The following is a 26,974-nucleotide window of genomic DNA, read 5'->3' on the forward strand; positions in this document are numbered from 1 at the left end:
AGTGTGAACCCACCCTTACTGAGCATGTAAGATGGTCATATCCAGTAGTGCCTGAACCTTCTGGATGGAATTTTAGATGAAACCTGTAGAAGGGAAAACTGATGTAAATGAGATATACAAATGGACATATTACTCAAGTTCACATGTGAAGGCTTATTCTGAACCCTTAACTGAAATGCTTGGTATGATTCAAAAGCAGATGTTTGTGTTCTTCATTGATGGAGAGTGGGCCCTCAGAATAATCTTATATTTTGTGCTCAGGGAACCCCAGTCCAAAAATGCCCAGATCTGTTGTTGTTTGGAACCTTTGACATTTTCTGGTTCTGTACTATTCCTGAATTTCAATTAAACATGATCCTGCACAATGCTTACAAGATTCAGGACATTAATAATATATTTTATTTGATAAAATGATTTAAAAAAACTGAAAGATTCTCATTGCTTTTAACTAAGATTGACAAGTGTTTGCAGTGCATGAAATGTATTTGGCAGATCTCTGTCTTAGTGACAAGCATTCGTAATCATTTGTCTTGCAGAGAGTTATTGCTTGGGAATTGGTAATGGAGTCAGATTCTGCGCTATGCACAGGATAATAGACATTTTATTCTGACAATATGAGCAATGTCGTGATGTTCTCTTTTATTCCTCATTTACTGACTTATGTAGTAAGACTTGTGTGTTCATAAAATCCTCTAAATGCACAAGATGCTCTTTTTACTGTCATTTTTAACCACATTAGAATTAGAATTTTAGTTTGTCAAATCACCGAACATAACTAACCATTAGGAACAAAACTATTAATCACCACTGACCTTATCTATCAATCAGGGTGTTAGATATATTCATACTATTGACGACACCAGGGAGAAGAGTCTAAGTGCCCTTTAGGTTTTCACCCTCTATCTTGCTTCAGGATGCGGATACTGGACCTCTGCAGGAAAAGGATACCAGCTGAACTTCTGCAGCAAAAGTGCAATGCGGTGAGCACCAGTGATGTTAGTTTCACTGCCAGGTCAGCTGGTACGGTGGTGTGGTAGCTGAGTGGGTCTAGGGTCACTTGGGCACTTGTCACAGTAGCCTGGAGTGGTATAGGACCCACCCCGGACAGTTCGGTGCCCCACCGGCATGAAAGGTTTAACCCATGTGTAAAGTTGTGTAGGTGCGGGTGCGCAAGAATAGGCCATAGTCCAACAGTGTAACAGTTTAGTGGCAAAAACTTAGCTCAAAACAGTTGTGCTTGGCAACAATACAGTTCAGTACAATACAGGACTTGAAGTTGCTCAGGTGCTTGCAGTTGAGATAAGGTGCTTGTAAGGGCCCTATTCCACTGGACAATTATCGTTTGCCTAATTGTTAGCGATAAACGATCCAAATGACCGCTACTGCGAAAGACCTGAAATCGTTCACCCATTTACATTGAACGATAATCGTTACTTATGATCGTTCTCGTGGTTGTCTTGTCGTTGCTCTTGCATTTGTCACTACTGCCAACAACCGAAGAACGTCTTACTCAATGCGAACGATTTGCGAACGAGCAACAATAAAAATAGGTCCAGGTCTTATTAAACAATCAACGATTTCTCGTTCAGTCGTTAATCGTTAACTGCTATTCAACCGAACGATTATCGCTTTGATTCGAACGACTTAACAATAATCTGAACGCTAATCGTCCCATGGAATAGGGCCCTAAGAGTAGGTTTAGCAGAGGTGAGAGTAGAGGAGAGAGAGTGCCTAAAGGGCCTTGTCCAATTAGACATGTACTCTGCCTGGAACAGTTTGACTGAAGAAGATATAGAGAGAATACTCATACTCATGTTTAGACTGTGTTTGACCACCTTCTGCCCTACAGTTGCGAGCTACACATCCTGTCAGGGTAGTATAGGCCCCAGGCGTAGTTAAACAAACTTCCAAGACTTCCCGGTCATCCTCCACTGCGCAGTGAAATACCTAGACTCGAATTAACTTTGTTCCATTGGGGTCAGTTCCTGTGACTCCTAGGTAACTTCCCTGCAAGTTTTAGAGTTCCTGTGGCTGCTCTCCCCTGTGTACTTTCTAGCACTGCATAATTGCTCTGGCTGGCATAGGGAGAATCTGTACCTTGCTTGCTTCCTCACACACTGACTCTAGATAGACAATTCACTAACTCCTCCCACCGGGAACTAACACCTTCATACAGGGGCCTAACTAAACTCTCATGGGATTGGTGGGGGCTGTGTGGGAAAAAGAGAAAAGATAATGGATAGGGCAGAAACTGGAGGGAAAGCGCCTGCACCTGTGAGTGGACAGTACACGTGACATGCAAGCAGTTATCCCTTTAGTTCCTTCAGCTGTGCATGAGAGATAACAAGTGCTTTTAGTGACACCTAGTTGGGGAAAACACTAACTGCAGTGGATACTTCATTCCCACCTGTGTGAACCCAAGGCAGTTACCTTTCTCAGGTGCGATAAAGACTTAGGGGCCTGTACTGCGTCACTACAAAAGGACACCAGCTGAATCTCTGCAGCAAACAGATACCAGATCTGTCCACAAGCGTGGCTCCAGTGTGGTTAGTGGCTGGGACTGGGTACCAGACAGTGCTGGTGCAAAGCACCTGGGCAACAGGTAGTAAGGTGAAGTCAGCAGGATACTCCACAGTTCAATAGGAGAATCAGGGATAAGGCAGTCAAAACAGGCGGAGGGTCAGGGCAGGTGGTTTAGATGTGGCTTAGTATCGGCCTGTAAGAGGCGAAGAAAACAAAACAGAATGGGTCAGGTAGATAGGCATGGGTTAAAATACATGTAATAGCAGATGCAGGAACAACACCTACACTCAGGAACATCAGCAACCATCAACGGTCAGGCAAAAAGAAATGCGTGATGCAGCCTTAGATAGAAAATAAAATACAGAATGCTCACTTGCTGGTGTTACACACACTTTTTTTGCCAAGAGCTTTGCTTAGTCTAAAATTTATATACTTAGTCCCTGGCTCAGATTTACCAAGATCAGTTACTTTAGGTTATTGTAATGTTTTTAAATGTAAAAGGAGGTGTTATTGCAGAAATACTGATAGTATTTCTGATAAATGATAGTAATACTGATAAATGATAAATACGACACGGATAGAAAGGAGCTGTTGCACATCACATCTATGGCTGACACCAATGCCTCTCGGCTACATTTAAAAACCAACGCCAGGATGTTGGTATATAATTTGATCAAACCCAGTGGCGTAGCTACAGGGGTCGCAAAGGTCGCGACCGGGCCCCTAGCCAGGGGGGGCCCGGCCCCCCCCTCGCCTCACTCGGTACTTGTGTATTGCTGCAGCTGCTGTTCGCATAAGAACCGAGAGGAAGGCTCTGGCACTTCCTGGTTCCCACAGTGCATGCTGTTTGCTCACCTCTCCTCTGCTCAACCCCCCTTCTCCTGACGACCAATCATTGGAGAGGAGGAGGGCCAGGCACAAGCTACCATGAGAATTCTTCCTGCCCCTGCATTGGCCACCCGCAGGTATGTTTTTTAAAATGTTGAGGGGAGATACTGTGTATAGGGGCTTGGGACATGTGCATACTGTGTATAGGGGCTGGGGACATGTGCATACTGTGTATAGGGGCTGGAGACATGTGCATACTGTGTATAGGGGCTGGGGACATGTGCATAATGTGTATGGGGGATGGGGACATAGGCAGGGGCTGGGGACATGTGCATATTGTGTATGGGGGATGGGGACATAGGGAGGGGCTGGGGACATGTGCATATTGTGTATGGGGGATGGGGACATAGGCAGGGGCTGGGGACATGTGCATATTGTGTATGGGGGATGGGGACATAGGGAGGGGCTGGGGACATGTGCATATTGTGTATGGGGGATGGGGACATAGGCAGGGGCTGGGGACATGTGCATATTGTGTATGGGGGATGGGGACATAGGCAGGGGCTGGGGACATGTGCATATTGTGTATGGGGGATGGGGACATAAGCAGGGGCTGGGGACATGTGCATATTGTGTATGGGGGATGGGGACATAAGCAGGGGCTGGGGACATGTGCATATTGTGTATGGGGGATGGGGACATAGGCAGGGGATGGGGACATGTGCATATTGTGTATGGGGGATGGGGACATAGGCAGGGGATGGGGACATGTGCATATTGTGTATGGGGGATGGGGACATAGGCAGGGGATGGGGACATGTGCATATTGTGTATGGGGGATGGGGACATAGGCAGGGGCTGGGGACATGTGCATATTGTGTATGGGGGATGGAGACATGTGCATATTGTGTATGGGGGATGGGGACATAGGCAGGGCCTGGGGACATGTGCATAATGTGGATGGGGGATGGGGACATAGACATAATGGGGGAGATTTATCAAACATGGTGAAAAGTGAGACTGGCTCAGTTGCCCCTAGCAACCAATCAGATTCCACCTTTCATTTCCCAAAGAGTCTGTGAGGAATGAAAGGTGGAATCTGATTGGTTGCTAGGGGCAACTGAGCCAGTTTCACTTTACACCATGTTTGATAAATCTCCCCCAATGTGTTTAGAAGGCTGGAGGGGTAGGCAGGGACTAGGGACACATACTGTACCAAGGAGGGGGGGGGGGGATCATTGCACTATAGAAGGGATATTGAGGAGAAGGCAGGAGGGACACTGTGGCTGGGGGAATACTAACAAGGAGGGGGAGTGCTATGGGTGGACAGCATTGGCACATATGCTTGTGTGTGTGTGTGTGTGTGTGTGTGTGTGTGTGTATATATATATATATATATATATATATATATATATATATATTATTATTATTATTATTATTTTTTATTTTTATTTTTTTCAGAGAAGTGCTAGATAGTCTAGACTACCTTTCACTGGTCTGAAGAAGACTCAGCGAGACATCTCTGATTAACAACTAAAGTAAGTAGAATTTTTAATTAGTGATGTCACGATACCAGAATTTTGAGTTCGATACCGATACCAACTTTTTTTTTTCAATGCTCGATACCAATTCGATACTTAAAAAAATTATATTTAAGGGAAAAAAAAACAAACAAAAAAAAACATAAGAATAGAAATGACCCCCCCTCCCCCAGGTTCAGGTCAGTACGAACCAATTTATGTTCCCTAATTTTATTACTTTAAAAATAAAGTCCCCATTATTTAAAATAAATAAAAACTTGCCCAACTCTGACTCACTTTTTTTATCTCTCCGCCTGTCTGGCTGGGGGGTGAGGGGCATTTTTTGCGCTGTGATCTGTAGTTTTATTTAGTACCATGTTTTTATGGGGTACTGAATTGGGTGGTTTCTGCACTTGCTCGGTTTACCGTGCGTGATCAGGAAAGTGACAGGTAGTATGGACAATAACACTTCAGCTGCCAGAGATGGGGATTGTAGTCATGTAACACACAACTGCTATCAGGTGGGAGGATGGGGGTTGTAGTCATGTAACACTTTAACAATCAGTGGGTGATGGGGGTTGTAGCCATATAACAGACACCAGCCAGCAGGGGGGATGATGGGGGCTGTAGCCATATAACACACACCAGCCAGCAGGGGGGATGATGGGGGTTGTAGCCATATAACACACACCAGCCAGCAGGGGGGATGATGGGGGTTGTAGCCATATAACACACACCAGCCAGCAGGGGGGATGATGGGGGTTGTAGCCATATAACAGACACAAGCCAGCAGGGGGGATGATGGGGGTTGTAGCCATATAACACACCAGCCAGCAGGGGGGATGATGGGGGTTGTAGCCATATAACAGACACCAGCCAGCAGGGGGGATGATGGGGGCTGTAGCCATATAACAGACACCAGCCAGCAGGGGGGATGATGGGGGCTGTAGCCATATAACAGACACCAGCCAGCAGGGGGGATGATGGGGGCTGTAGCCATATAACAGACACCAGCCAGCAGGGGGGATGATGGGGGCTGTAGTTTTACTATTCCTGGTGTCAGGGCATGCTTACCGGTGACCTGGATTTGTCTGTGATCTGCAGGTTACAGCCCCCCTCCCAGTCAGAGTCAGGCCGACTGTAAACCCCCCACATTGTGTCTGCTCCGGAGTCTCCTGCCGGCCCTGGCCTCCCGCCTCCTCACACTCCTGCCGCCCCCACCACCTCATAGTCCGGTGCAGATGTAGTGGCTGCATCTCCTGCCGACCCCTGCTCCAGCCTTCTCCTCTCCCGGACACCGCCTCTTACACATTCATTTTGCACCCTTGTGGCCCTTTTGACCCTTCAAAATATAAATGGGCAATGACTGCACATTGCCCTGTGTAATAGGTGATGTGCAGCCATTGGCCAATTTATTTTGAGGGTTCAGAAGTGAGGTAACAGTGTTTTCTGACTGCTGGCCTTGTAGTGGTGATTATCTGTCTGACATTGTAATAGTGATCAAGATTCATCAATCTGTCAGAGACGAAAATGAGATGTGTTTTTATTTCAGACAGATAGCAGCCAATTACAGCTCAGCTTTCATTCCTCAGAATTGGCTGTGATTGGTTACCATCTGTCTGAGACAAAAATGTGTCTTGATTTTTGTCTTGGGCTGATTGATAAATCTAGGTCAATGTATGGACTCTCACAAGGTACAGATCTGACATAAAGAAAAAAAAAATTCAACACTATTATTAGCAGACCTAACTATTTATTTCCTGCTCCTAGGTCTGCCACCATGTGTCCTCCCAGTAACCAGGCCTCTCCAGTTTAAAAATAAAATGCTACTGTCCTTTTACTTAATAACAACGCTCTTAAAGTATTAAACTATATACAGCATGAGATATTAGCTTTGTCGTAATTATGGGGGGTGGTTTTGCGGGTGACAGTGTGCGTGCGTGTGTGTGGAGGGGGGGGGGCCCAGATTGACCTCTTGCACTAGGGCCCATGAGACATTAGCTACGCCCCTGATCAAACCATATTGTCCTATGTACCGCGTGCAGGTCTCCTGGTTCACATGAGTCCCGACACTAACTTCACACTGTGTCGGTCAGCAGAGCTTGAACACCAACGGGTCACTGTGGGGGCTCAACAGCTAACGGCTGAAAGTGAATAATAGTGAACTGCATCCCACTGAAAGGTGAGTATCGGACGAGCACCTCGAAAATGAAATAATGCATGGTGGAATCAAGGTCATACTTGGTGAGGAACTTTTATTCCGATCCGATGGATAAGCTTGAAAATAGTGAAATCTGTAAAAAATGAAAAAATAATCAATGTCTATATAAGATATATAATGTCTTTGAACTTGTAGTGTATTCACAATACTTAGAACGGGAGGTAAAAACATAGTCACAAGTAAAAGCATAAGATATTATTTTTGGATCTAATATGTTGCTTGATAACTGTATGAATGTTGCATTCTAACAGTCCTAAAGAATGCTGATAAATAAAATTATCTTTGATAGCAATATCGTGGTAGGATTTTGAAGTCCACATCAAGACCATTGAGTTTTAAAGGGGTATTCCCCCCAAAATAATTTTTGCATTAATACGCTGCCCACCCGTAGCTTTCCATCCTTCCAATATAAAGTTATTATGGATTCTGCACAGTTTTGCTGTTATCTAGGTGCACTCACCCCCACCGTTTGCATAGAATCATCAGCTCTCAGTCCACTCCGACACGCTTTCTGCTCCTGGCCCGCAACCCTCCGAGACGGCATCATGTGTCCTCCTTCTCTTCAATGGGCTGGCTTCTAACCCTGCCTATTGAAGAGAGCAAGGAGACTGACAGCTGCTGCTGTCTCCCGACTTCCTCCCCCCAGGTCACCTGTGTGCCCCCTCGCCCCTGAACTCACCTGTGGCCCTCACACTGTGCCCCCTGACGTTGCTGCCCCCCCCCCTCACAGCTCACCTCGGCACTCCAACCCCGTCTCACCCTCGGCACCCCCTACCCCCCTCCCGTCTCACCCGCGGCACCTCGGCACCATCGCTCGCCGCTCTCACCCGCGGCACCATGGCCTTCCACAACCCCCAGTCTCACTCGCCCCCCTCGTCTCAGCCGCAGCACCCCGGCGCCAACCACCGACCCCCCCCCCCCCCCCCCCCCCGATCTCACCTGTGGCACAGCTGACAGGGAGCGGCGGTACCAACACCTCCGGACCCCACACAGCTCAGTAATCGATCCGACCCCCCCCTCCGATGCCAAATACATCACCCCCTCTCCAGACCCTGTGTACCCCTCACCAGATCTGCAGCGCCGGGCTGGCTCTCAGCTCCCCTCACAGCAGCTCTCAGCGTTCTGTGCGGGAAGGAGCGTGGTAAGCTGCTGCAGCTGAGGGGAGGTGAGAGCCGGCCCGGCGCTGCAGATCTGGTGAGGGCAACACAGGGTCTGGAGAGGGAGTAATGTATTTGGCATCGGAGGGGGGGTCGGATCGATTACTGAGCGCCGTATAGCACCCCCCGCATCCTGGAAACCAAGCAAGCAGAGCAGCTGGCGGCGGGGGGTGCTATACTGAGCTGTGTGCGGTCCGGGGGTGTTGGTACCGCCGCTCCCTGTCAGCTGTGTGCTCCCTGTCAGCTTGTATCGTGCCTCACCCCCCAAGCCTTCACCTCCTCTCTCCCCCCCTTCACATCTCTTGCCCCACCCCTACACCTCCTCTCTCCCCCCCTTCACATCTCTTGCCCCACCCCTACACCTCCTCTCTCCCCCCCTTCACATCTCTCCCCCCACCCCTTCACCTCCTCTCTCCCTCCTCCATCTCCCCCATCACCTCCTCTCTCCTCCATCTTCACTTCACATCATTGTACTTCGAAACTCACCTGCGGCACTACACACAAGCCCCCAGCCTCCCCCCGCAACTCAACCCACGGCACCCAACCCCCCCCCCCCCCCCCCCCGCACAGCTCACCGGCTGGCCTGCGGCCCCCCTCACTCAACTGACTCAACTCAGCTATGCTACGCTGTCAACTCTGCTATGCTACGCTGTCAACTCTGCTATGCAACGCACTCAACTCTGCTATGCAACGCACTCAACTCTGCTATGCAACGCTCTCAACTCTGCTATAAAACGCACTCAACTCTGCTATGCTACGCTCTCAACTTTGCTATATCTTGTGGATATCAGCTCTGCTACATCATAGACCAATCAGACGTAAGCATTGCATGATGGGAGATGTAGTTTTCTGGCCGGCGCCATGTTGGACATAGATTGGCTTTCTAAAAAACTTGTAGCTCAGGAACGGAAGCAGCTAGAAAGACGGGAGACGGCTCAAAATTCTCAGGATGACTTGGTGAGTATGATCAGCTAGGTTTGGGAGCATTTTATTTTTTTAGCTCTTGGGGGGAATACCCCTTTAATGAATTTAAACGGAAAATCCATTGTAATTCTCAGTTTTTTAACATAGAGACCCTGTCGTCCCTTCTGCTTGGGGGTGGAATTTGGTCAATGAGCATTATCCTGAGGTCACTCTCTCTGTGACCACTCTCAAGAAAATGTTTAGGGACCGGAAGATCCTGTTTCCCTTTTCGAATTGTATATCTATGCTGTGTTATCCGGGTTTTTACATCATACGTGGTTTCTCCCACATACAGTAAATTACAGGGGCACCATAGGCATACACAACAAACTCCGAATTGCAGTTAATAAATTTATTGATTTTGAAACATTGGCCTGTTTGTGGATGTATAAACTGATTTCTAGGGAAGGTCCGAAACTGCTGAGGTTCGGGTTCGTATAAACCCGAACACTCGGCATTCGATTCCCGCTGTCTGCCCGCTTCGTGCATCGGGTGGATACAGCGGGAGGACTGCCTGGAAAACTGGGATACAGCCTATGGCTATGGCTGTATCCCAGTTTTCCAGGCGGTCCTCCCGCTGTATCCACCCTCTCCACGGAGCGGGCAGACAGCGGGAATCATTGCCAAGAGTTCGGGTTCATACGAACCCGAACCGAACTCGGTTCGGACCATCCCTACTGACTTCCTTTTTGTACATGTTTACAGTTAAAGCGTAACTGTCATATTTTTTTTTATTGCAGAAATCAGTAGTATAAGCGATTGTAAGAAACTCTGTAATAGGTTTCATCAGCCAAAAAAGCCTCCTTCTGTACTCAAGAAGCAATCTCCCAGCCTCCCCCCCGACTTCTTATCTGTGCATTACCAGGCAAACACGTCTTCATTACAGAGAAGCCAGTGAAGACGGGTTCTGCTCTCTCCATTCTATCCTTATGGAGGGGGGGGGGGCGAGGGAGATGAGGAAGCAGGAAGAGGTGACATGAAGGTCAGCTGTTTGTAGACTCTCTGGGCACCTAAAATGCAGGATTCTGGGTTCAGAAAGGTCAGTGCTTATCTATGAACTTACTGAGAGAAGATTGCAGGGTGTTGTGCTGTGCAGAACTGCTCCGTGCTCAGTCACTCCTAACAGCCCCTCCCCTCTCCATAGCCACATAATGGAGACAGAAATCCTGCTGCTTCTAAAGGGAGGGGGGAGGCTGGGAGATTGCTTTTTCAGTCCAGAAGGAAACTCTTTTGGTTTATAAAACCTATTACAGAGTTTCTTAAAATCGCTTGAACCCTGAAATGACAATTACGCTTTAATTCAATTAGCGCATGGGAAGCAACCAGTGGATCGGGGACCCAAAAAGGTAAGTAATGGAACTTTAGTATTTACTACTTCTGCTTTAACCAACATATCTCTGATGTTTTTCACTCTTCTGTAGGACATGAGTGGTCTCCTGTTGAGACCCTCTCTATTGTGATGGTTGTGTTGAATAATGTGCCAGTGTCTGTTGATTATTTTGGCTATATCTGAGCTTAGGGAATTGTATGTGGTGACAAATGGAATTCTCTCTACCTTAGTTGTTTTATCCTTGTCCCTTAGTAGTTCTGCTCTGTCAAGTTGAATGGTAGAATCAATGTGCTGCTGTATGAGTCTTTTCGGCTAGCCTGTTTCACAAAAATTATTTGCTAATTGGGTCATGGCTATCTCCAATCTATCGTCTTCTGAAACAATTCTCTTTGCCCTAAGAAATTGACTTTTGGGCAAATGACGTTTCATCTGAAGGGGATGGGTTGACTCGAATCGTAATAGAGTGTTTTTGTCTGTTTGTTTAACATATAAATCAGTGGATAATTGGCTGTCCCTTCTTTAGACCAAAGTGTCCAGGAATGGAACTTCCGATATGGAATGTGTCATGGTGAACTTGAAGTCATTGTCCATGTGATTTAGAAAATCCCAGAATTCCAGTAGTTGTTCATATGTGCCATTCCAAAGGATAAACACATCATCGATGTGTATTTACTGTGCTGGTGGAGATTTATCGATGATGGACATGATCACATGGACAATGACATCAAGTTCACCATGACACATTCCATATCGGAAGTTCCATTCCTGGACACTTGGAGATAGCCATGACCCAATTAGCAAATAATTTTTGTGAAAGAGGCTATTCGAAAAGACTCATACAGCAGCACATTGATTCTACCATTCAACTTGACAGAGCAGAACTACTAAGGGACAAGGATAAAACAACTAAGGTAGAGAGAATTCCATTTGTCACCACATACAATTCCCTAAGCTCAGATATAGCCAAAATAATCAACAGACACTGGCACATTATTCAACACAACCATCACAATATAGAGGGCCTCAACAGGAGACCACTCATGTCCTACAGAAGAGTGAAAAACATCAGAGATATGTTGGTTAAAGCAGAAATAGTAAATACTAAAGTTCCATTACTTACCTTTTTGGGTCCTCAAACCATTGGTTGCTTCCCATGCGGTAATTGCATTAACTGTAAACATGTACAAAAAGGAAATCAGTTTATACATCCACAAACAGGCCAATGTTTCAAAATCAATAAATTCATTAACTGCAATTCGGAGTTTGTTGTGTATGCCCTATGGTGCCCCTGTAACTTACTGTATGTGGGAGAAACCACGTATGATGTATGAACCCGGATAACACAGCATAGATATACAATTCGAAAAGGGAAACAGGATCTTCCGGTCCCTAAACATTTTCTTGAGAGTGGTCACAGAGAGAGTGACCTCAGGATAATGCTCATTGACCAAATTCCACCCCCAAGCAGAAGGGGCGACAGGGTTTCTATGTTAAAACACAAAGAATTACAATGGATTTTCCGTTTAAATTCATAAAAAACCCAATCGTCTCAATGTGGACTTCAAAATCCTACCATGATATTGCTATCAAAGATAATTTTATTTATCAGCATTCTTTAGGACTGTTAGAATGCAACATTCATACAGTTATCAAGCAACATATTAGATCCAAAAATAATATCTTATGCTTTTACTTGTGACTATGTTTTTATCTCCCGTTCTAAGTATTGTGAATACACTACAAGTTCAAAGACATTATATATCTTATATAGACAATGATTATTTTTTCATTTTTTACAGATCTCACTATTTTCAAGCTTATCCATCGGATCGGAATAAAAGTTCCTCACCAAGTATGACCTTGATTCCACCATGCATTATTTCATTTTCGAGGTGCTCGTCCGATACTCACCTTTCAGTGGGATGCAGTTCACTATTATTCACTTTCAGCCATTAGCTGTTGAGCCCCCACAGTGACCCGTTGGTGTTCAAGCTTCAGATCCTGTTGCGAGGACACAAGATTCATCTTCCTGTTTAATACAGTGATGGAGATCTGTGTTAATTGGTTGGTCTCACAGCGCAAGAATCGGCAGCGAAAGAATCATCACCTATGACATCCTGGCTGAGTCCCGAGTGCTCATTGTCACCAATAGGCACGATAATGTTGTTTACTTCATGTGGGTTGCATAGCAACTAGGATGCTATACCTCGCTTCACTTTTGACAACAAGATGGCCGTGCGATCCACCACAGCGTGCGGTGCAGTGAACCTTACATCATGATCAAAGGTCATACATAGACATGAGTGAACTAGGTCCGATCCGTAGAGACTTAGATGCATTATCTATCCTTTTGCACATTATTGTAATTTTTACCACTATACACTGTGCACTTTCGGAACCAATGGAGTTCCCTTAATCACAATGTTGTTTAATATGCTATGTTCATTATGCCTCACATGTTTGTGTTACTCAAGTCACTAATTAATCAATTATGAATGCTTTATAAATCACCTGTGCGTGTGTATTCACCGAGCTTGAGAAAAGTCCACATCGAAGGACTGAAACGTCGCTACTGCTGTTCCGAGTGTTTTCTTTGATGGAATAAATTTTTCACTTTTTTTCATTCACAAGACTGGAGTGCTGCAGTTACAATAAATAAGTTACCCATTTTTGTATTCAAAAGTAGGATTGTTAAGACAGAGCGAGAACTAGCCCAGGGAGACTTGATGCATGATTTTAAAGGATTTCTCGGTAAGCTGCAACATTTTCATGCCAGCACGGCTAAGGTGTGAATCACAATGACAATCTCTTGATGTTCTTTCCCTTTAAATCTTACAAGGAGGTGTGGATTTTTCTTCAGGAAGATTGTCCAGTTGCAGTCCCCAGAATACTTCCAGGTTGCCAGCACCATAAATTATGATGTAATGAAATAGTCAGGAATGGAGCAGATGGTGATCAATGGGAGGCCAATCCAAATGGGGCAAACTAGAAGACAAAATGGAGACATAGTCACAGATATAGCCACAAGTCTATACTCTTGATCCGTACTGTTCTAAATGGACTCCTTTCCTCAGTTTGGGTGTGGTTTCCAACTCAGTTCCATTAAAGTGAGTGGAGCTGAATTGCAATACTACACACAGCTTGGGCTCAGGGGTGGTGCTGTTTTTGCATCAGAATAAGTAAACACATGGTGGAGTAGTGCACAGATGCAGGATTGGAAGAGGTGAGTATTGGCTGGCATGGTATTGTACTGCCCTATCAAGCTGCAATATGTTTATTAATTACAGTATGTTGGAATACCCCTTTAATCCAGTACAGTGTTTGACTGACTGATCTGTTAGCTGCAGAATTGGCCATGTAGATATCTTTTATATATTTGACAATGTAGGTTTATTTTATATGCATGTGTAAAGTGATAACCACAAGTAAAGATGATATTAATGAGATAAGTATCCTTTATATTCGCAATACATCTTTGCTGTTAATATAAATTTAGGTTATCAAATTGTAGTCCTCAGCGGCCTTTATGTGGCTTTTCTAAATATAAATTATACTTATCTCACGTTCCTCAAAGGAACAGTCACCTCTGACATTATGCTGCCCCTGATCCCTCTGAGAATAATTGACGGCCAACTCATTTTTGCTTGGGACTTCAATGTAGGCAAAGATGAGCTGGCTGTCAATCAATCTTGGAGAAGGCGGGGTATGCATATCCTTGCTGTCAGTTTCCCCTTAATATTTCTAATAAACAAATGGGGTGTTTTACCACATTTTTAATGAATTTTCACATTTCATATGTTTATGTATGATTATTACAAGTTCTTTTCAAGTTTAAACATGCTTCATCTGTAATTATAGAATTTTTTTAGCACAAATATCTCTATCATGTGCATATACTCATGTCATTAACACAGATAAGTGACTGGTCACTGCTTCACTGCTATGGTTCCCCGTCACAGCTTGCTATTGTCCTCCTCTGTCTAGTATGTCTGCAAACAGAGCAGCATGTGATCAAAAGTGAATCAGAGCATCAATAAAGGTGCAATTAATCCCACATCAAATGATATAACAGAGGAAGTGGAAAATATGTAGGTTCTGCAAATTTCAATCACATGCTATGTGGAGCAAATTAAAGGAAATCAGCCCTAAATAACACATTAAAGCTTAGCTATTACACATATGCATCCATAAACGGAGCTGGACCAGGTGTACTTTCCTTTGACTGTCTTTACAACATGAATTTAAAATATCCCTTTCATCCATGGCAATGTCCGTACTAGCTGCAATGATCCTATTAAAACTGCTAGTCTTGTGGGAGGCAATGACCTGTTCAATCAGATAGCCATGTTAGAAAGGAACGGTTATGACAGGGGTATCTTGTGCATGTAATGTGGGGGTTGATTGCACCAGAGATAACTTAAGACACACAAAAATACAAAAAAATTAAATAAAAATACAACAGCTGACCGCTAATGGCAAGGCGAAGACACAATACAGATATGAAAATCGCTAATGCTGAACGCTGCACAGGTCCTTAACGATCCAGCCCATGTGCCGGGCTGCCACAGGTGGGGAATAGGAGGCAATCTGCCTGGAGCATTCCTAATGATGAAGAGGGTGGGGAGGAGGGACAGAGAGGGTGTGCAAGGTTAGGGCACAGATTCTCCTGTTTGGCACAGGGCTTCAAGTTTAAAAGTATTATTTTAGGACAATAACTCCATCACCTGCCAAACGGACCGCAGGACAGATCTTGGATTAAAAGCAGCTATCCGAAGGTACAAGTGATTTGGGGGGGGGGGGGGGGGGGGGGGTCAGATTGTGGGTACAGAGTCGCTTTATGGTGATGTCTGCAGGTGGACCTTGCAGATAACTCACGAGTGCATGTGGTATGAATACGGTCTACTGTCATCCGTGTACCCTATTTTTTTACCATGCAAGGTGAGGCCACCACCTGAAGCCAGGAAATAGGCAACAGATAATAAGTGAATGAAATACATAAGTCAGGCTATGCGTTACTTCCTGTCTACAGTATAAATTGACATTAGATGGGACTTTACATAGCTGTACTTTTGATCTTAGTTTCCACCATGTGAACGCTACTTCTCAAAACCCATTTAATATCTTCTAGTTTTGTATCTTCTAATACCTCAAAGTATATGTATCTTGCTCTGCTCATGTCAAATCCTCATGCTATTAGAACTGGTTATAAGATTAGCATCTTTTCACCCCATGACACTTGATGAATTCATATGTCATGCATCTTTTATTTTTTCTTTTAACAATGGAAAGTGTGCAGTTAAGGTAGTCTGAGATTATTTCTGTTTCTATAAAAATGACATGTTCTATCATTTGTATTGCCATCTGTTATCTTCCAGATTTAAGCAAGCAGATGTATTTAAATCTTGGCAATTTTGTTATTTAGATTTGTCAACAGTGCTTTTTATAGACTTCTTATCTGTCATGTATATATTTTTATGCCTGACTTTCTTATAGCCCAAGCTTACACTTCTGAACCTATTAAAGCCGCCTGGGTCTGCTCATACATTAAATAAAATCTCTTCATGAAATATATCTAATGTTGATGACAGACTACACTGTAAGCTTAGAAAGCTAGACAGGAGACATATTGTATAGAGCAATAAAAGCTCATCAGGGATATTAAAGGTTCCTGATCATTTTAAGAAAAATATATATGTAGCTTATTTGATTAAATATAAGGCAATCTATGGGAAATATGGGAGGGGAAACCTAAGAACATACCCTTATCTGTAGGCAACTAACATTCTAACTGGGAGAGAGAGAGAGGAGAGAGAGAGAGAGAGAGAGAGAGAGGGGGGGGGGGGGGGGAGGGGAGGAGAGGGGGGGAGTAACAAGGTCCAGCCCTGTTGACCAGGAAACCAAACATTGCCTTTATCAATGTGACAAGAAATAATTATTTCTGAATTAGAAAGCAGGAGAAGTCTGCATAGTAAATGGGTGACTTTAGACAGGCCCTGTATACAGATATTACACATGTAGATGTAAAAGAACTAGGATGTAATACAAATGGTCCTTACATATAAACAAATGAAAAAATGTATGTAAAGGAGTAATTTCCGAGTTTTACACAGTAGACACACTGTAGAGTCCAAAGCTTAACTTGGTTCTGGTAGGGGATAATACAGTCCATGTTCGGTAGAAAACAGTATAGGTGTTCATCTATAGGTCAATGGGGAACAACTAGTCAAGGAACACCCCCCTCTTTTGTAATGATAATTAGCACCCACTGATTAGGTGAATATACCCCCACAGGCTTCACCTTTAGAAGTTGCCTTTCCTGGGTCCAAGGAATAGCTTCCAGTACTCAGATACCACCAGGACTTATGGTAGAACACATTAGTGGGACATTCAGCAGTTGCACAGGAAGACCAAATATACTTCGGTGCGAAGGATGTTTAAGGACAGCATTGTGGGTTTTTTTGTGTTTCTTTTGCTCTTGTCTGAACAACGTCTTATTCTTTCTGTCTGGTTAATTAGTTCCTCTGACACACCCGAATCTCCCTGCTGAGTTCTGTCTGGACATTTCAGAGTTAACTTTGTCTTGCTATGCTGATTTCTGTGACTGCCTGTCAGTGTATTGGTTAGTAGATCTGTGGTTTGGATATCAGGGGAATGGTCCAATCACATTCTGGACCGGAACCCTGATTTCCTATATAACACCCTCAGCCAGTTAGCTCCTTTCTGGCTATTAGACTAGGCTTTCCTAGCATGCTTAGTGTGCTCTGTTTTGCATCTGCATCTACCGTATATCTGTATCTGGCATTTCTGATCTCCGGCTATTGTGACCCGACTACCCCTCTGGATTGGAACTGCACTTTGCTGCCCTCTTGGTTATACGTTGGCTATTGTGACCCGACCATCTATTTTGTCTCTGATTTTGAACTTTTGGTTTTGCCCAGCTTGCTGACCTTTCATTTGTTTATGTCTGTCTTGGCTATGTTTCCATTTGCACTTTACCTCGGTCAGGGGCAGTCGCCCAGTTAGACAAGTAGGCAGGGACAGTAGGTGGGGATCAGCACAGGGTTCACTGTCCGTGTCTTCTTTGTTCCTCCCTTCACTGGTACTGACTGTAGAGTCTTAACAATACAGTAGAACCTTGGTGTAAGAGTAACTTGGTTTAAGAGCTCACAGTTTTTCAAAATTGTGACTTGGTTTAAGAGCATTGTTTTGTTTTAACAGCTCCCTGTACTGGGTGGGAGCACGACTGGAGGAGGGACATGGCCTGCACATGCTACAGCACTGTACTCTGACCCAGGAAGTCTCCCTCACCTTCCAAATCATAGCAGATCCACTTCAGGCTGGGGCTTACATAAGGGGACAGGACTGTGGAGGTAATCTCTCCATAGCTGTTATCCTTTCTCCATGGACAGAGAGCACTGCATGTATGTGCCCACATCTGCCCTGCTCATTCCTTCATACTCCCTTCAGTCTGTCAGTCCTGATTGCTGTTTTTCAGGATTATGCCCTTACTATACATTATACTCCACATGCTGATTGCTATACTGTACAGTAACTCATAATATCACATATAAGCTGTTTATAAATGTTTGTTTCATCTGTTTTACATGTTATTCAGAATATAAAATCATTATTTTTGGGGTGAGGAACCAATTGTCTGCATTTCAATGATTTCTTATTGGAAAATGTGCTTTGGTTTAAGAGTGGATTTGGATTACAAGCACGGTCCCGGAACGAATTATCCTCGTAATCCAAGGAACCACTGTATTAGGGACCTATTCCACTGGACGATTATCGCTTGCATAATCGTTACCGATTAACGATCTCAAACTACCGCTATTTCTGAAGACCAGAAAACGTTCACTCATTTCCATGGAACGATAATCGTTACTTATGATCGTAATTGCAATCGTTTTTCTTCTATTATATTTATTTATTCGCTATTGCATTCGTATCTATTGCGAACGACCGAACGATGTCTTATTCAATGCGAACGATTTGCGAACGTTTCGCGAACGAGCAACAATAAAAATAGGTCCAGGTCTTATAAAGCGATCAACGATTTCTCGTTCGGTCGTTAATCGTTAACTGCATTTCAACTGAACGATTATCGTTTAGATTCGAACGATTTAACTACAATCTGAACGATAATCGTCGGGTGGAATAGGGCCCTTATAAAGCGATCAACAATTTCTCGTTCGGCCGTTAATCGTTAACTGCATTTCAACCGAACGATTATCGTTTAGATTCGAACGATTTAACGATAATCTGAACAGTCCGGTGGAATAGGGCCCTTAGAAACATTTCTGAAATCAAATGCTAAAACCTCCATAGACTGAACAAGACAAAAGCACATTGCAGCAAAACACTGAGTGAATCAGTATACTGTAGTCAGCACCCTAAACTAACAGCTGAACCCTTAAGTAGACTACAGCATTACCGAAAACCAGAAACCAAAAAATTGGCATGGACCACCAGTCCATGCCTAACCATGTCTAAAACATTAAAAGACAGATGAAGATGACAAAGCAGTGCTAGTTCTACCATGCATAACAGGATTCAAGTAACCTGGGCCAGAAAAAAACATACCTTATTCTGAGAATACACAACAGTGTAAAACAAAGGTGTAGTATTCTTTGGAGTTGCTTCTTGTACAGTAGAACACTTGTAAAAGTCTACAAGCTTCAGTTGAATTTTGTACAACCATGTCAGAAAATAATAAGATAAAAAACTGTATATTTATAGTCGCATTTGATGATTTTATTATATGTTGTTACCTAGAAACTATGCTGCCTGATTAAACGGTATTCAGATTTTAACTGTTCTGATCATCTTTTAATTTTAATGAAATCATCTAGATTTGCGTAGTCGCTTTATTTTCAAATAGCAACCTATTTCTAGATAAACAGTTGATAATATGGTGTGTGACACATTCAGTTTATAATCTTTTGTTCTGTTACCTTTTTAGTATTGTGTTTTTTCACACCCTTTGATTCTAGTGGTAGAATCTTCATGAATACCCAGGAATAGCCCTGAAAAATTCAAGGATCTTGGTAAACAAATGCATGCATACATGCATGTATAGCTTCTTTATTGTTGTTCTATAGCTAGAGCAATGGCTGGTTGTTATTATTATTATTATGTTTAAATTATAGTTACAATATTATTAGGTGGCTTTTCCCACCTTCCCCTCAGACAGAATTGCAACATTTCAATGTCAGGAGGATCATTAGTCTTCATCAACTTCTTTGGCCACGGCCATTGATTGGACATAGCTATAAATCTGTCAAACCATTGTTAGGATAACAACCTTAGTAGGTGATATGCCATTATACTGTAGAGTTTCATTATTTTGTTGGCAATCCATGCTATCTATGAATCCATTAATAACTGAAGAGACCTTTCCATAATTCTTTCTAGATAAACTGGCAAAAATAAACAAAAAACAATAGAAAGTTACATTTTGTAAAAAATACAAAATGTAATCATAGAAGTAAATGTTGATACCATCAAACATAGATCTTTAAGAGCAATATACAATATGGGCATTGTCTAAAGGCCGTATTACACATAGCGATTATCATTCAAAGATTCACTATAACGATCGTTCACTAGCGATAACTAGCAATTTTTTAGTGAACGATTTTGAGGTTATTACATTCACTGATTACTTATATGACCGATCGCTTTTACATCGTTATATGTCGCTAATCGTTCCTCAGGACGACCCACACAACATGTTTTATCGGCGATCAACTTATTACACGAACAAATATACGAACGATCAGCGAACTACCAACGATAACTTTTCAAAATGTTGAAAGACCAAAATGAATGGTTTTTCATTAGTCATTGGGTGTGATTACACGGACAGATTATCGTTCATTTCAATCGTTTTAGCGAATTTTAAAATGATAATCGTTCCATGTAATAGGGCCTTTACATATAGTAAGTCATTTAGGGGACCGAAACTGTAAAAATAAACATAAAATATTATAGCTGAAACTAACCCCAGTATTTTTAATGAACACCATCTTCTGTGTAGTGTCTTTAAAGGGGTACTCAAGGGAGTACAATTTTTGTGGATTGTTTTAATTTAGTTATATTCCTTTATAACTTCAGTAAAACAAATGTATACATTTTTATTTATATATTATAATACATTGAATGGCCGTGAGGGGCAACATGTTCATGTCAGGAACTGATCTGTTACGGCTTCTGATACAGCCCCCTCCTGTTCTGTATATTCGTATGCGTTAGAATATACTGTACATTAGGGGAGGCAGGCTGTCAGTAGCAACTGCAGTAACCTGGGGTTGCTAGCAGGCCTCTATTTAGAGTTCATGCTGCCCTAGGCACTTTGCACGTAGAGGTGCCCCCCCCCCCCACGTTACTGTACATGCATGGTATATACCCTGGCAATTTGGTGCCGCTCTGCTTGATGCCCGCTGTTCTCATCAAAAAGACGTGATGGAGGAAGGAAGGAGGCCGGGGACGTCTTAGTTTGGGGACTGGTTCTGTCCAGTGTTGGACTGGGGTACCTGGAGCCCACCAATATACAATGTGAGACACGACATGCTGACCCGCTCCTTTCCTGAATTCATCTGTATCTGTGAAAAATCTCAGAACACCCTCCATTTATACAGCTCTCAGGGTATGCTGGGAGTTGTAGTCTCTGAGAGGACAACCCTGTAATAAATCACTGTGTGCAGAGGCTCCTGGTGGCTGCAATCTGTGGGTGACAACCATCAGCCCTGAGGGTCCAGCAATACATCTGTCTACAGCGGCAGCTATCAGAGGATTGTACTGCTGTACTACAACTCCCAGCATATCCTGAGGGCAGCAGACTGTCAGTACATGCTGGGAGTTGTAGTGCCTGCAGCTGTTGTAGTTGGGTCCTATACACTGAATGCTTCGTGGCATATAAGAATACATAGATCTGTGGGGGCTCAGTGCATGGAAGTGACCCCAGAACAGCACTAATAGGGCATAGAACAAAAATATCTCCCCTATATCTTATTAGTGATGTTCTGGGGTCACTTCCCTACACTGAGCCCCCACAGATATATGCATACTTATATGCCACAAAGCATCCAGTGTATGATGCACCTAGGACCCAACTACAGCAGCTGCAGGCACTACAACTCCCAGCATATCCTGAGGGCTGTAGACTGTTCTGGGAGTTGTAGTGCCTGCAGCTGTTGTAGTTGGGTCCTGGAGGCATTGTGGGAGATCAGAATAAATAGATCTGTGGGGGCTCAGTGCAGGGACGTGACCCCAGAACATCACTAATAGGGATAGGGGAGATGTTTTTGTTCTATCCCCTATTAGTGCTGTTCTGGGATCACTTACACACACTGAGCCCCCACAGATCTCTGTATTCTGATCTCCCACAAAGCCTCCAGTGTATAATGCACCTAGGAAATAACTACAACAGCTGCAGGCACTACAACTCCCAGCATTTACTGACAGTCTACAGCCCTCAGGATATGCTGGGAGTTGTAGTGCCTGGAGCTCTTGAAGTTGGGTCCTAGTTTAAAAGTTTGCACTGTAGTCAGGGGAGACGCTGGGGGTTAGGGGGAGAGGCTAAGGGTTAGGGGGAGAGGCTGGGGGGTTAGGGGGAGAGGCTGGGGGGGGCAGGGGAGAGGCTGGGGGGCAGGGGAGAGGCTGGGGGGGGCAGGGGAGAGGCTGGGGGGGCAGGGGAGAGGCTGAGGGTTAGGGGGAGAGGCTGGGGGGGCAGGGGAGAGGCTGAGGGTTATGGGGAGAGGCTGGGGGGGCAGGGGAGAGGCTGGGGGGCAGGGGAGAGGCTGGGGGGGGCAGGGGAGAGGCTGGGGGGGCAGGGGAGAGGCTGAGGGTTAGGGGGAGAGGCTGGGGGGGCAGGGGAGAGGCTGAGGGTTATGGGGAGAGGCTGGGGGGGCAGAGGGAGAGGCTGAGGGTTAGGGGGAGAGGCTGGGGGGGCAGGGGAGAGGCTGGGGGGCAGGGGAGAGGCTGGGGGGCAGGGGAGAGGCTGGGGGGGCAGGGGAGAGGCTGGGGGATAGGGGGAGAGTCTGGGGGGGTAGGGGAGAGGCTTGGGTCAGGGGAGAGGCTGGGGGGGCAGGGGAGAGGCTGAAGGTTAGGAGGAGAGGCTGGGGGTCAGGGGAGAGGCTGGGGGGTCAGCGGAGAGGCTGGGTGGTAAGAGGAGAGGCTGAAAATGCAGGGGGGAGAGGCTGGGGACCAGGGCAGAGGCTGGGGGGCAGGGGGAGAGGCTGGGGGGCAGGGGGAGAGGCTGGGGGGCAAAGGGAGAGGCTGGGGTCAGGGGGAGAGGCTGGGGTCAAGGGGAGAGGCTGGGGTCAGGGGAGACGCTGGGGGGCAGGGGAGAGGCTGAGGGTTAGGTGGAGAGTCTGGGGGGACAGGGGAGAGGCTGGGGGCGGGGGAGAGTCTGGGGGGTAGGGGAGAGGCTGAGGGCAGGGGAGAGGCTGGGGGGGGCAGGGGAGAGGCTGAGGGTTACGGGGAGAGGCTGGGGATTAGGGGAGAGGCTGGGGGGGGGTCAGGGGAGAGGCTGAGAATGCAGGGGGGAGAGGCTGGGGACCAGGGGAGAGGCTGGGGGGCAGGGGAGAGGCTGGGGGGCAGGGGGAGAGGCTGGGGAGCAGGGGAGAGGCTGGGGGGCAGGGGGAGAGGCTGGGGGCAGGGGCAGGGGGAGAGGCTGGGGGGCAGGGGAGAGGCTTGGGGGCAGGGGAAGAGGCTGGGGGCAGGGAAGAGGCTGGGGGGCAGGGGAGAGTCTGGGGTAGGGGGAGAGTCTGGGGTAGGGGGAGAGGCTGGGGGGGCAGGGGAGAGGCTGGGGGGCAGGGGAGAGGCTGGGGTAGGGGGAGAGGCTGCCCCCTAGCAGGGGAGCAGCTGAGGATGCAGGGAGGCCAGGGGGCGGGCAGACGCTGTGGGGCAAGGGGGAGAGGCTGGGGGGGAGACGGGGCGGCCAGGAGCAGGATGGGCAGGCAGGCTGATTCCCTCCCCCCATTTAGCTCCGAGGTCCGGGGTGCGAGGCAGGGGGTGAGCTTCCGGCTAACACAGTCTGACAGAGGCCGGAAGCTCACAGCTGCAGCCCCGCGGTCCTGGATCTTCTCTCCTGCAGCTGTGAGCTTCTAGCCTCTGTCAGACTGTGTGTGCCGGAAGCTCACCCCCTGCCTCGCACCCCGGACCTCGGCGCTGCATGGGGGGAGGGATCCAACCTGCCTGCCCATCCTGCTCCTGCTCCCGGCCGCTCCATCACCCCCCCCCCCCTTGGCGCGACTAGGCACCCGTGGGTGGGAGTTTTGTTTTTTTTAAATATTAAAAAAAGTGTTTCCTGCGGGTGCCGCCCTAGGCACCGGACCACGGGTGCCTAGTGGCAAATACGGCCCTGGTTGCTAGGTGTTGGAATTAGCAGTGGGCTAGGTGTTACGGTACTGACTAGGCACTTTTCACGGTGGTCAGGAGTTGTATGCCCACCCCTGGGTATACTGACACATGACTTTGAAATTAAAAACGAGAATAGGTGTAGTTGTATTGCCGAGTAACCAAAGAGTCCAGTTCCTAAACAAGTAAACAGTTTACTAACCAAATCTTCAGTGCAATAGAAAACAGTATAGGGCAGTAACGTACCAAAATTAGTCCTTCTCCTTGTGGACAACACAGAAAGGTTAAGCTGGGTACTTGGATATATAAGTGTAGATACAGTACTGTAACTGGTTGCATATTTGGCTTGGCTTAGTAGGTTAAGTTAAGGTGTGGTTGGACTTGACTAGGGGGGTACCGAGGGGCCTTGCCTAATTAGTAACTGTACTCTGTCGAGCGACTTGTAGAAGAACTTATACTACAGATTAGGATAAGATTCTGCCTCCTGCCAGAAAAGATCACTGAGTGCCAGGTCTGGTAGCATAAGCCCCAGGCTTGCACAACTGGGCGTAGATCATTGGAATACTTCGGCTTTATCTTTCTCTTTGCTCTGCTGCAGACGAACCTCTGTGTTTCGGGAACGTCGTGACTTGGATAAGGATTGTCACCACTGATGTAGACAAGGTATCCCTGATGGTAGTTACCCCACCTTTAGGTTTTATCACTGAATTGCTCTTGTGAAGGGATACTTGGAAGGAATCAGTAGCATAGAGTCCCTGTCAGGGGAACTGCCCTGGAGTAAGCTTCTGCAGGAACAACTCTTTTTCTGTACATGTTCCCTCTGGGTGCCTAAGTGCAGCACGAACTCCTCACCACTACAAGTTACAGACAAGAATTTTAAAAAAAACTACTGGACCGAATGCTACAAGAAAGGTACTGCATACATTAACGGACATGCACCTTCACTGAACTGTCAGCACCTCGGCACCAGCCCAGGTGCTGTCAGATTCCCTTTAAGCATTAATCACCTATTCACTGAAAAAAATGGAAATTAAAACTTAGATCCTACATGGTACTGTTAGGGCTTGCGAGGAAATACCAGTTGGAGGGACTCAAGCCTGACTTTTACAAGCCAAAAGACTGCCATCCAAGCTCAACAAGCTCATCCAAGTTACTGGGACTTCTAACAGGCTAACCAACTGACACAAAGACATGGTATGTTTAGTCATTCATTGGCCACCTTCATGCATGGACTAAGCAACACCAAGGATTGCCCAAGATGCCCACTTACATGCCAGTATGAGCTCTGAGACTCTGTATCCAGGAAAAGCCTCTTAAAGGGAATCCGTCAGTTCCCGGGCACTACCTAAGGTGTTGACAGTGTGCTGTAGCTGGCAGCCCCCCAGTGAGCATGGTGCCTTTTTGGTAATTTTCCGTGCAGTGGATTATGTACAATCTTATGTCTCCTACTGTCACAGACCTGTTGTTCGTGCCACACTTGTCATGCATCCTCCTCCCTCTTCATGAATAATCAATGCTGCCCAGCCTCCTGCTCGCTCAGCTGTTAAATTGCAGATCAGTCCTCTGTAGGCAGGTTATGTCTGAAAGAATCTTTCCTCTGTATTGTGGTGGAGCTGTGGTCTAGGGGTAACTCACCTGTCTAGAGACCTGCCAGCAGTTCATTCTCTGGTTCGAATCCCCTGATGGAAATTAAATAGATGCTTTTTTTATCATTATTGTATCATTTTTAAGGCACACACAGTATTTTTGCTCAGTATTTTGGTCAGTATTTTGCAACAAAAACCAGGAGTGGATTGAGAACACAGAAAGGCTATGTTCCTACACTGTTCAAATTGAGCAGATGGCCGTCATTTAATGGCAAATATCAGACTTTGTTTTAAAAAAACAGTAATTATAGTAAAAATAGATGACATAGCCTTTTAGTATTTTTCAATCCACTTCTGGTTTTGGTTGCAAAATACTGACCAAAATACTGAGCAAAAATACTGTGAATGAATGTGTCAGAGAATGAACTGCTGCCAGGTCTCTAGACAGGTGAGTTACCCCTAGACCACAGCTCCAACACATTAAAGAGGAAAGATTCTTTCAGACATAACCTGCCTACAGAGGACTGATCTGCAAGCTGACAGCTGAGCAAGCAGGAGGCCGGGCAACATTGATTATTCATGAAGAGGGAGGAGGATGCATGACAAGTGTGGCACGAACAACTGCTCTGTGACAGTAGGAGACATAAGATTGTACATAATCCACTGCCCGGAAAATTACCAAAAAGGCACCATGCTTACTGGGGGCTGCCAGCTACAGCACACTGTCAGCACCTTAGGTAGTGCCTGGGAGCTGAAGGATTCCCTTTAAATCACTCAGTGCTTTACGTTTTTTTTTTCAGGAATGTGGGAGGAGGAGTGGGTAATATGGCTTTCCAGTAGGCTTGGCATCCTATGAACTGTTCAAAAGACGCTTTGTGATTTACCAGGGAACACTTGATTATACACTCACCGGCCACTTTATTAGGTACACCAAGCTAGTAACGGGTTGGACCCCCTTTTGCCCTCAGAACTGCCTCAATTCTTCGTGGCATAGATTCAACAAGGTGCTGGAAGCATTCCTCAGAGGTTTTGGTCCATATTGACATGATGGCATCACACAGTTGCAGCAGATTTGTCGTCTGCACATTCATGATGCGAATCTCCCGTTCCACCACATCCCAAAGATGCTCTATTGGATTGAGATCTGGTGACTGTGGAGGCCATTTGAGTACAGTGAACTCATTGTCATGTTCAAGCAAAAATCGAGACTCATCAAACCAGGCAACGTTTTTCCAATCTTCTACTGTCCAATTTCGATGAGCTTGTGCAAATTGTAGCCTCAGTTTCCTGTTCTTAGCTGAAAGGAGTGGCACCCGGTGTGGTCTTCTGCTGCTGTAGCCCATCTGCCTCAAAGTTGGAGGTACTGTGCATTCAGAGATGCTCTTCTGCCTACCTTGGTTGTAACGGTTGGCTATTTGAGTCACTGTTGCCTTTCTATCAGCTCGAACCAGTCTGCCCATTCTCCTCTGACCTCTGGAATC

General features: G+C 45.7%; 1 long non-coding RNA gene across 2 annotated transcripts; it reads left to right on the forward strand.

Moving 5' to 3' along the window:
• The first annotated feature begins 3,315 nt into the window (after positions 1–3,315).
• On the forward strand, positions 3,316–6,755 carry LOC138793674 (uncharacterized). Of its 2 annotated transcripts, none has more exons than XR_011363312.1 (3): positions 3,316–3,488; positions 4,813–4,889; positions 6,642–6,755. It is a non-coding gene; the product is annotated as an uncharacterized lncRNA (long non-coding RNA). The 2 variants fall into 2 exon arrangements; XR_011363313.1 differs by lacking the exon at positions 3,316–3,488 and adding an exon at positions 4,486–4,537.
• The last annotated feature ends 20,219 nt before the right edge of the window (positions 6,756–26,974 follow it).

The sequence above is a fragment of the Dendropsophus ebraccatus genome, chromosome 5 (genome assembly GCF_027789765.1).
Source record: "Dendropsophus ebraccatus isolate aDenEbr1 chromosome 5, aDenEbr1.pat, whole genome shotgun sequence".
Taxonomy (NCBI): domain Eukaryota; kingdom Metazoa; phylum Chordata; class Amphibia; order Anura; family Hylidae; genus Dendropsophus; species Dendropsophus ebraccatus.